We start from the raw sequence: 11,069 nt of genomic DNA, 5'->3' as shown, positions 1-11,069 counted from the left end.
GTCGGACGCTGGTATTCCCTTATTACATATCCAATAGTTGGCACGCGAGTCGAACCTGCAGGCTGCCAAACCCTAGCCAAAAAAGCACCATATATCTCGTGCCTTCCTGGTCGTCGGCGATGGTAGCCGCGCCCAGCCATTGAAGGTGCAGGGCATGGTGGATGCACCCAATCTCTTCCTTTTTGCGTGGCAAGGAAACGTTCAAACGGGTTGCGTGTGGTGGCGGTGTGGTGGTGTGATACGTTGCAAACGTATCTATAATTTTTGATGCTCCATGCTTGTTTTACACCAATTCATATATGTTTTGCCCATACTTCCTTGCACTTTTATACATTTTTTGGCACTAACCTATTAACAAGATGACACAGTGTTGTTTTGTATTTCAGAAAATTTGTACAGGAAATATTCTCGGAATTGGACGAAACAAAAGCTGAAATCAATATTTTATGTAACGAAGACAGAGTCCAAAGGGGGGTCGAAGAGAGGCAGCAGGGCAGCCACGCTAGCCCTAGGCGCGGCCTGGCCCCGGCCCGCGCCTAGGGGTGGTGTGGGCCCCCTGGTCTCCACCGACATCGCCCCTCCGCCTATTTATTCACGATCTCGGGAAAACCCTGAATACCCGAGCCTCCATCCACGAAAAGTTCTGTCGCGGCCGCCATTGCAGACCCTAGCTCGGGAGGGTTCTGAAGCTCTTCCCGGTACCCTACCGGAGGGGGAAATCATCATCGGAGGCATCTACATCGCCATGCCCGCCTCCGAAGTGATGCATGAGTAGTTCATCCCTGGACTATGGGTCCATAGCAGTAGCTAAATGGTTGTCTTCTCCAATTTGTGCCTCATGTTTAGATCTTGTGAGCTGCCCTACATGATCAAGATCATCCTTATGTAATAGTACATGTTGTGTTTGCTGGGATCCGATGAATATTGAATACTATGTTGAGATCGATTATATATTCTTGTCATATATATGTTATTTGTGATCTTGCATGCTCTCTGTTGCTAGTAGATACTCTAACCAAGTAGATGCTTGTGACTCCAAGAGGGGGTATTTATACTCGATAGTAGGTTCATGCCTCTAGTTTTCTGGAAGAGTGAAAATAACTTCTAAGATTGTAGATGTGTTGTTGCTACTAGGGAGAAAACACCAATGTTTTATCCAAGGGTAATTCTATTGTTTACTTTACACACATTGCTTAATGCGATAATTTGTTGCTTGCAACTTAATACTGGAAAGGGTTCGGACGATAACCGGAAGGTGGATTATTAGTCATAGACGCAGTTGGATTACGGTCTATGTATTATGTTGTAATGCCAAACGAATGTCATAGTAATCATCTTGTCATGTATGGTCGGTATTCTGTCAATTGCCCAGCTGTAATTTGTTCACCCATTATGTTATTTATCTTTATGGAGAGACACCTCTAGTGAACTTTGGACCCCGGTCCTTTCCTTTACACCGATAAATTCATCCACTGCAATTATATTCTGTTTACTTTCTGCAAGCACTGTTCTCTTTAATTACTGCAAATATCTCTTTCCACTCGATACGTCTAATCCTTTGTGTTCAGCAAACCGGTGAGATTGACAACCTTACTGTAAGTTGGGGCAAAGTATTTTGGTTGCGTTGTGTGCAGGTTCCACGTTGTTGTTGACGCCGTTAGTGCGCCCTGCCAATAGTCAGCTAGCAACACCTTCAGAAGTCACGCCTTTCTCCTACTGGTCGATTAAACCTTGGTTTCTTACTGAGGGAAAACTTGCTGGTGTGCTCATCACACCTTTCTCTCGGGGTTTCCCAACCGTTTCCATCAAGCAACATCAAGATATTCTGGCGTCGTTATTGGGGAACTGAAGAAATACACCACAGAGATTGCTAACTCCCACGGCAACTGCCAGCAAGATTTTCTGGCGCCGTTGCCGGGGAGAAAGAGGATTTCTGCAAAGGGAGTCTCTCATCTCCAATTTCTTTACTTTGTTATTGTTTCTCTTAGTTTATTTTACATTGTTTTGTTTGCTTCATTATATCAAAAACACACACAAAATTAGTTTCAATTATACCTGTTATTTCTATTGCTTTGTTTTAATTTTGCTAAAATGGGTTTTGCTGAAAATACTGAGTTGTGTGACTAGCACAAATAACAATGATTTTATTTGTACACCTATTGCCCCAACTGAAGCAGCATTCTATCAAATTAAACCTTCTTTATTAAATCTTATTATGAAAGAGCAATTTTCTGGTGTTAGTACTGAAGATGCTGCTTCTCACCTTAATAATTTTGTTTAACTTTTTGAGATGCAAAAGTATAAGGATGTAGATGGTGACATTATAAAACTGAAATTGTTTCATTTCTCTTTTAGAGGTAGAGCTAAAGATTGGTTGCTATATTTGCCTAGAAATAGTATTGATTCTTGGGTTAAATACAAAGATGCTTTTATTAGAAAATATTATCCTTCTGCTAAGATTATATCCTTAAGAAGCGGCACAGTGAAATTTAGATAATTTGATAATGAACATGTTGCTCAAGCTTGGGAAAGAATGAAATCTTTGGTAAAAAATTGTCTCAATCATGGACTGACTACTTGGATGATCATCCAAAAAAATTATGCAGGACTGAATTTTTATTCAAGAAACCTTCTGGATTCAGCTGCTGAAGGTACCTTTATGTCCATTACTTTGGGGGCTGCAACAAAACTACTTGATGATATGATGATAAATTATTCTGAATGGCACAACAAGAGAAATCCACAAGGTAAGAAGGTAAATTATGTTGAAGAAATCTACTCCTTCAGTGATAAGATTGATACTATTCTGAATGGGATCAACGGAATGGGATGCGTATGCGGCCAGTTGGTGGTGGAGAGGTTGAGGATCCCCTGAGCGCGATCACACAGCACGCAGCCATCGGTTACGTACTTGATAAGCTTTACCATATGTCCAACTCACTCTCTGTGGCCCACTACTCCCTCCTACCTTTTTTCGCACATAACTGCTAAAACAAAATTTCGAAAATTTTAACTAAATGTATAGAAGATAATAAAACCTCTCTCATATTTACACAGTCGTATCTAGAAAAATTGAGCAATTTCTTTTGGGAGGGAGGAAATACTAGCTAGTGATGTATCCATAAAAGTAAGTTTATCTGTATTGAGATGTATCTGAATAATAGTGGGGGCGGCGCTCTCAGCAGCTTTCTACGACGCGTTAATAGCGCGCATGCGCCGGCACTGTCGCTGCGGCTTTAGCACTAGGGCAATGAAGGCGAGACACGTCATTCCGTCGCTGGGCTCTGGCCAGCCTTTTTAAGGGGCACTAGCGGCGGCCATTTCCTCACCCATGACATTGTCATGGTCCTAGTAGTCGTCGCCCCCTTCTCCCGGCCTACACCATGGGCAGAAGTTGGCCCTTCCGAAAGACGAATCGGCTCCTTGCGTGGCGGTAAGAAACCGCGGCAACGTCGTACGTCCCCGTTAAGCTTGCGCGCCAGCTTTGAGAGCACCAGCCACCGGATCTCAACGGGGAAGAGGGCCATCCAGCTCGCCATTGCCCAGAGCGAGCTCGAATAGCTCGCCTAGTGGGATGGTCTCGCCGTCCAGCTCGAGTAGCATCCGTGATGGCGACGGGATGGAGGGGTTGGAGGAACGGAGTCAACGGAACGGGATGCATACGCGACCGCACAACACGCAGCCGACGGTTACTACTTGATAAGCTTGACCACGTGCCCAACTCACTCTCTGTGGCCACCTATTTCCTCCTACCCTTTTCGCACATTACTGCTAAAATAAAATTTTCTAAATTTTGACCAAATGTGTAGAAGATAATAAAACCTCCCTCGTATCTGCACAATCGTATCTAGAAAAATCGAGCAATTTCTTTTGGGAGGGAAGAAATACTAGCTAGTGATGTAGCTATAAGAGATGTCATAAGTTTGTCTGTATTAAGATGTATCTGAATAGTGGGGGCGGCGCTCTCAGCAGCTTTTTACGCCATCAGTATACCATCTGTCGTCATTGGTGCCGCACATGACATGGGGAGATGACGGGGTTGTCGAACTCACCGACGACAACTAGATGCAGTAGATTACCCTATGATTTTAGATTGTTGTACTTTTTTGTGCCAACTATGTACTTATATTATCAATGGGAAAAAACTAAAAAATTAATGCGTTGGGCCGCTAGGGGGCAGGGGCACCCTAGACGCAAACGGACAATCGTGGCCCGACGACCATTTCCGCTTTTGCGACCCGGCGCAAACTGACGCGTGCGGTTATTTTTTGTGACCGAAATCCGTCGGGCCGCTGGATATTCCGTTATTACATATCCAACTAGATGACCCGTTGCGCTATCGCGCAAATGGCAAAATTAAGTCAACATTTAAACCATAAATGTTAGCTTATTTTATATTAAAAATTTGCCCAAAACTTAATTGCTTTAGTATTTTACATTATTTAGTATGATTTCGCACTATTTTTCAGCTTTCATGCTTTTGTATAAGCTCTTCCGCCAAAAATCAACAAGAAATACATGATCGATGCAACAAATATTAGTTCTGTCACACTGTTCAAGCAAGTATCAGTAGTATGTGTGGTACAATACCTCAAAATGCACACTGTTCAAGTAAGTATCAGTAGTATGTGTGGTACAAAGATTTAAGTTAAAGCTTCTAATTACACTATGTACCCTTTTTATCTGAAACTTTTTGCTGAGCGTTTCCAATCTAAAAGGGTAACAAACCTCACTGACCTAAGGGACAAGCCAATCCAAAGGATCCTTGCAGGCCATCTTCATGCCTCCATTTGCAAAGCATGAAGGCCAATTCACAAGCAGCACCTTCTGGAGTGTACCGGATTCTGGAATACAGGTTTCCAGGAGTGTACCTGGAAAATACATTACCTAAGCTTCGTCAGCAAAACAAAACTGTGAAAGGAAAAGCATACGTCCATTCTAAGAGAAACTATGCTAAGTATTTTTACAATCGACATTACAAAAAAATCTTGGCATTGCTAGAAATACAAGAGCAGAAGGGTAGCACATTATGAAACAGAGTTAACAGTAGCATGGGATTTACAGAGTTTGTCCATACCAGTATTCCGGCATTGTCAGCCTTCCATTTAGCAAGACCGAAGTTTTATAGTTCGTCTCTATTATCTTCTTTACTAAATATGCAGAACTCATGTTTACATTTAGCACAGAGAATGACATCAAAATACAGAAACAAACATGATTATGATCACCTGAATATTAAGTGCAACTGCTTCAGCAAGTGTGTCATTATAACACATTCAATAGAATGACAGACATATTTGTAAAAGAGACTAACATCAAACTAAGCATTATTTCTCCACGTGCAAACTGCAGATTAACAATGCTCTCAATATTAAGAAGAAAAATAATAGTCACTCTGTACATGAAAGCATGATTCAGCGGCGACGGTGAATGGAAGCTGCATGTCAGTTTGCAAGTGACTTAGAATGCGCACGATCTCCACCCGACAGGGCCAAGATAGCTGACATCCATCCCATCTGAAACCCAGAGACGCGTGATCAAAGCAAATAGTTTTTCAGTCCAATGTCATCATACAAGCAGACGCACGATGGTTCCCATCTTACCTTGAAGATGCTCGTAAAGAGACCCATTTGGCAGGTACTCAAAGACACTGTTGAGAACAGAGCAGATTGCTGGCCTTATCTCACCATTTTTGCGACAATCGTGGTCCTGCCATTTCTACCACCTGAAGGATCGAAAATAGCAGGAGATGTGATCAAAGAGCCATGTCAATATCCTGCAAAACCTCAATACCTATTTAAGTTGGACAGTAAGTTGCCTCCTTCTAGAGGCAAAGCTTGACATAGTTTGTCCAGTAGTACACCGGGACAGACAGCGACATGACAGTAATCTCCTGGCGATATTCACATCGAAGTCACACATTTTTACAACGCACCAACTATCAAACCGACATGGCAGAACCGCATTATTTGTAAATGGTCCCAAGTGATTTAGATTATTTATATCTCAGATGGAAGTATACTTCAAGATTTTGACTGGCAAATCAAAGGTTAAAACCTAAGAAACTGAAAACTATCAGGAGATGTATTTCTTTGATTTATCCAAGCCTTATAACTTGAAAATAATATATCTATGTAAGTTTCACAAGAAGAAAGCTTTGCCACAGTATACAAACACCGATGTCTCTTACAGTTCTAAACCAATCAACAATACGAAAAAATGTATTCATCGCCAAACAATCATAGAATGAAAGCACGTGATCTAGTACCTCAGCTATATCATATTATTGATGTCGCAAATGATCTTAATAACCAGCAGTGTGTCTTAACACATTGCAAACTGTCACATCATTTAACTTGAACCATATAAAACCCACACAGGAGCATGACATGATTTTTGCATAAATGACCAAAGATATGAACTATAGTGTGTCCTTATGTGAAGCTCCAGGCTTGTGCAGACACAGTCATTAGTTCTAGCAAATGGTTGGAGCAAGACTCGCCATAATTTCCTTGAATTTGAAGCCATTATCTATTCCATGATTAGGAAAGGAAGCAAATAACTAATATGTCCGCAAGGCACAGTGTATCTTTATTTATTTGGTACTTTAGCGTTACTAACATTTATAAAGTTTCATTTGGTGCAACTTACTCTACTCCACCGTTTGAGTGTGTAAAATTGCATAATTCTCCATCTTTTGTTCAAAAGAAATTTATGGGAGTGGTTCAAAAAATACAATATCCTTGCCAAAGAATTATACACCCAAAGTTGTAATAATTTGTATATACTTATGAGTCTTACTACTTTCAATTCAAGTTGCACCAAATAGGCACAAATATCTATATATGTGCAGACAGACTGGTTAGTACATGAAATTGTATTTAGCATAAGCTGACATTTTGTATTAGAATGATCTTTGCACAAACAAAGAAAGATAACTAAATAGTGGAATTATTTACCTCAAATCCTTCCTGGTACCATAGCTTGAATAACCACAATCCAAATGATTTCAGAGCTTTGCCAGCGATCAGCCATAGAATGAAAGAGGAGAAACTCTACACGTGTTTGAGAGCAAGCAAGCTGTGTTCCGTTCGCAAAAACCTATTAACCAGAACAATTATGCCATGTAAGAATTGAGTAGTTTAGAGATTGGGCATGGTGAAAAGAAAGTCAAGCTGACGACTTATCTGCTACGTGATTTTATATAATCTACCAGTAAGAAGCACCATCAGTTGGAATCGATCATGTGGGCTGCAGTGCCGAAATTGATACTTTCACTCTCCAGTTACGGTTTCGCTTAATGAATCTACTAAGCAGTAAGCACCACTCGACATGATATTTTTACAGTTTCATTAGTCAGGTTCCGTATGAGAAACAGCTCTGTGAGATGTTTTATTCTGCAAAATCAACTATTCTTGGAGCAGATCGACAATGACTGTACAAAGGGTTTAAAATGCAGAGAGACTACATGTGTGAAGCAAATGGAAAACAATGAGGAAGCTAGCTGTACAGAAACAAAATAGATTTGATTCTTTTAATCATTTGGCTTATGCATGCTAAAACAATTTAATATTTTCGCATTAAAATTAGCCTGGCAGTGCATCACCACATATACACATGGATGTACAAAGATAAGGGTGTGGATTGTCAATATGTTGGGTAAGAAAGGCCAGCTTCGAGAAGGGCGCAGCCTCAATGCCTTGTGTCCAGCCCAGGAAAAATAAAACATTCATTCTATGAAACAAAACAGGAAATCTCAGTTTTCTCACTTGATTTCCTGAGAAGAGAAGAAGGCCACGTCATAGCACCTAATGTTGGCTCTGTTGGCTCCAACCTTCGGCTGATGCCCGCCTCATCAAGCTAGTTAATGGCCTCATGAGGTGAGGATAGCAGAAAACCCATCCAAGATATAGCCGATGTCGCTGTCATCGTGGAAAGGCTAGCGAGTGGCGTACTGCAGGTGCTGTGCAGAGATGGTGAGGATGTGACGTGACAGGCAGTGACGGAAAATAAAAGACCCAATCCAGTAGTAATGACATAAGTTCAGAGAGTTACTTGACCTGCTAATGGTGGTGTGCGGTTAACACCTCCACACCAGAATAAATAAGACTTGTGAATAGCTCCCAATTTGCAATATTCTAGTGCAAGAAAATATAGATGAACCAAATTAGAAAGCAGGACATCATTGCCAATTCATTTATTCTAGTTTCTAATTTACTTAATCTATTCCAATATATCGCTTGTAGATATTTACCCACCCACAAATTAGGCATCGTAACCTTCCAACATACTATGCATATCAGAGTGATTGACTCAAAAAATAAAGTGGAGAGACATAAATAAGCATACGCAACAAGCAAATAGCAACAACCCAATAGATATTGATAAGAAAGAATAGAGAGGGGATACCAGTAGAAGCCATTTGCACAACTTTGGGGCGCAGCCGCGCAAGAGCTCCAATGCTCCAGCCCAGACCAACCTGTACATTGTGTCATGTCATCTATTAGACAGGGACAACACCAACATCTCTTTTCCAATTCCATTAACAAATCTGGGAGAGAGAAACCACATTTCTCATATTTCCTTGAAGCATGAAATTTCTGCAATACTATGAAGGGAATCTCGCAGAACCTGAGCGCTCACCTAGGACAAAGAAATGCTGTATTGTTGCAGAACCACCATTCCGAACGTTCTCACTATTTCCTGCTTGCTCCCTTCCTGTTCCGCCAAAAATAGAGAGCCATTCCTAAGGGGAGAAGAAAAAAGATGAGTAGATTGATCTAAACTTACAGAAAATGAACTAAAATACATAACAGCAGGATAGAAATATAAACAATCAACCCGTTAAAAAAGACAAGCAAGAACACGGAAAAGGGGAATGATGTTGGGGCCTATGTAGAGAGAGGGGGACATAGGTGAATAGGATAAGCAAATATTAATGGGCATTCCTCAAATGCTAACAAAAGCTATTTTTTTACAAATTATACAGATGTCCAGAGACAAAGAAAACAAGTTCACTTAATCAATTATAGATGTAGAAGGAAGTGCATATGATCTTTACTTAATTTCCAATATAAGGCTATCGACACCATGAGCCAGTTTAATAGCTGCAAGAGGAGGATGTACGATATAGCACATTGATGCCCAGAATGACTCACATGGCCCTGGGCAGCGGTGGCATTCTGCTCGATGCAGAATAATGACTACAACCAAGGAAAAAATATAGCTTGTTGTCATTCCGTTATGTCTAAACACACTCTATGCATATATAACTGAAAACCAGCATAGACCAAAGGAATACCAAGTAACATTCTAGAAGACCTGAAAAGGCTCTAGTATTATGTAAGTTAATGGAGACATGACAAAGCAACAGGTAATACCTAATAAGTATCAAATATTCTCAAAAATATATGTTGGGAATCCATATTTATCAGCTAATTTGACGACCTTGCCTAAGCGGTGCCATGGTTTATCTGTTCAACCGTCCATCATGGCCAGCACCGACCTGGACCAGATCAAGCAAGAAGTTATTTATCAGCACAATCTTTGTAATACCAAATAACTGAGCATCGCCATCATCAAAATGAGCTTGTTCAAATAGGGATTTAGATATGTAGAAGAAAGAAAGATGCATCTGGTACCCTGGAATTCAGACATCTTAATTTGATACAGGATAAATGCAATTTTACACTTGTTTTGGTTGAACCTACATGCCAGCAACAGTGAGTAAGAGAAGTTATTTCAAAATGCTGAGATCCTGCCCCGGATCGGCAACTTCGCGGAGGATTACCTGCACCGGCAAGACGAGATCCTGCCCCGGATCGGCATCATCCTAGGAGCCGGCAGTGGGGACTGGACTTGGAGGACAGCAGGGGCTGGTGGGCGGCGTCGACCCGAGGAGGTGGCTGACGCGACCCCCACCCACCTACTCTTCGCACGGCCACGCCCGCGACCGGCGGTGACCGGCGCCTCCTGGCGCTCCACGCAGCAGCACCCCGCAGCCGCTCTCCCGGTGCGAGGTGGCGGTGGCCGCGCCGCCCGCGCTCTGTCCTCGCTCACGTCGGCTGCCTCCCGGCACTCGACGCAGCAGTACCCCGCGGCCGTTCACCCGATGCAAGGTGGTGGCGTCGGCAGACCGGCGCCTCCTGGCGCTCCACGCAGCAGCGGCCCCGCAGCCGCTGTCCCGATGTGAGGTGGTGGCGGCGGCCGCGCCGCCCGTGCTCCGTCCTCTCTCACGTCGGCTGCCTCCCGGCGCTCCACGCAACAGCGCCCTGCAGCCGCTCTCCTGATGCAAGGTGGCGGCGCCCGCGATGGAGAGGAGACGCCGTGATTTGGGGAGGAGGAAGGAGTCGGGAGGAAGCAGCCGATTGGGGGCGGGGGAGTGGTTGACCGATCTAGGGTTTCACCGTGCCCCACGCGCGTTGGAAAAGAGTGCGACCCAAACGAGATGTCCTCGCTGCCTCTGCTTGCTGGTCCCGCACGGGCAAGACCCCATCCGTCATGGACCTATTCAGATAAGCACGAAGTAAAAAAACAAATAACTATATCCAACGGCTGTGGTGAAAAGTGGGTTTGGAAATTTACTGTTGTAACGTGATTGGACGAACCAGATTCGTTTGCCCCTTTCAGATAGCCTGGTTGGGAGGGTAGTCTTTCATCATTTATAGGAGAAATACTTGGCCCTTGAGTCGAACATGGAGGCTGCCTAACCCTAGCCAAAAAAAGCACCCTAGATCTCGTGCCTGCTGGCGTGCAGTTGACACACATTTGTTGGGAACCCCAAGAGGAAGGTGTGATGCGTACAGCAGCAAGTTTTCCCTCAGTAAGAAACCAAGGTTATCGAACCAGTAGGAGTCAAGGGCCACGTGAAGGTTGTTGGTGACGGAGTGTAGTGCGGCGCAACACCAGGGATTCCGGCGCCAACGTGGAACCTGCACAACACAATCAAAATACTTTGCCCCAACTTAATAGTGAGGTTGTCAATCTCACCGGCTGAAAGTGCATGGAGCCCCCATGTGTGGTTTTGGTAATTAATGACAATCCCTATGGACTAATGTTTGCATTGAGTT

This window comes from Lolium rigidum, chromosome 1 (genome assembly GCF_022539505.1).
Source record: "Lolium rigidum isolate FL_2022 chromosome 1, APGP_CSIRO_Lrig_0.1, whole genome shotgun sequence".
In the NCBI taxonomy this organism is placed as follows: domain Eukaryota; kingdom Viridiplantae; phylum Streptophyta; class Magnoliopsida; order Poales; family Poaceae; genus Lolium; species Lolium rigidum.
Note: the sequence above shows the minus strand (reverse complement) of the source record.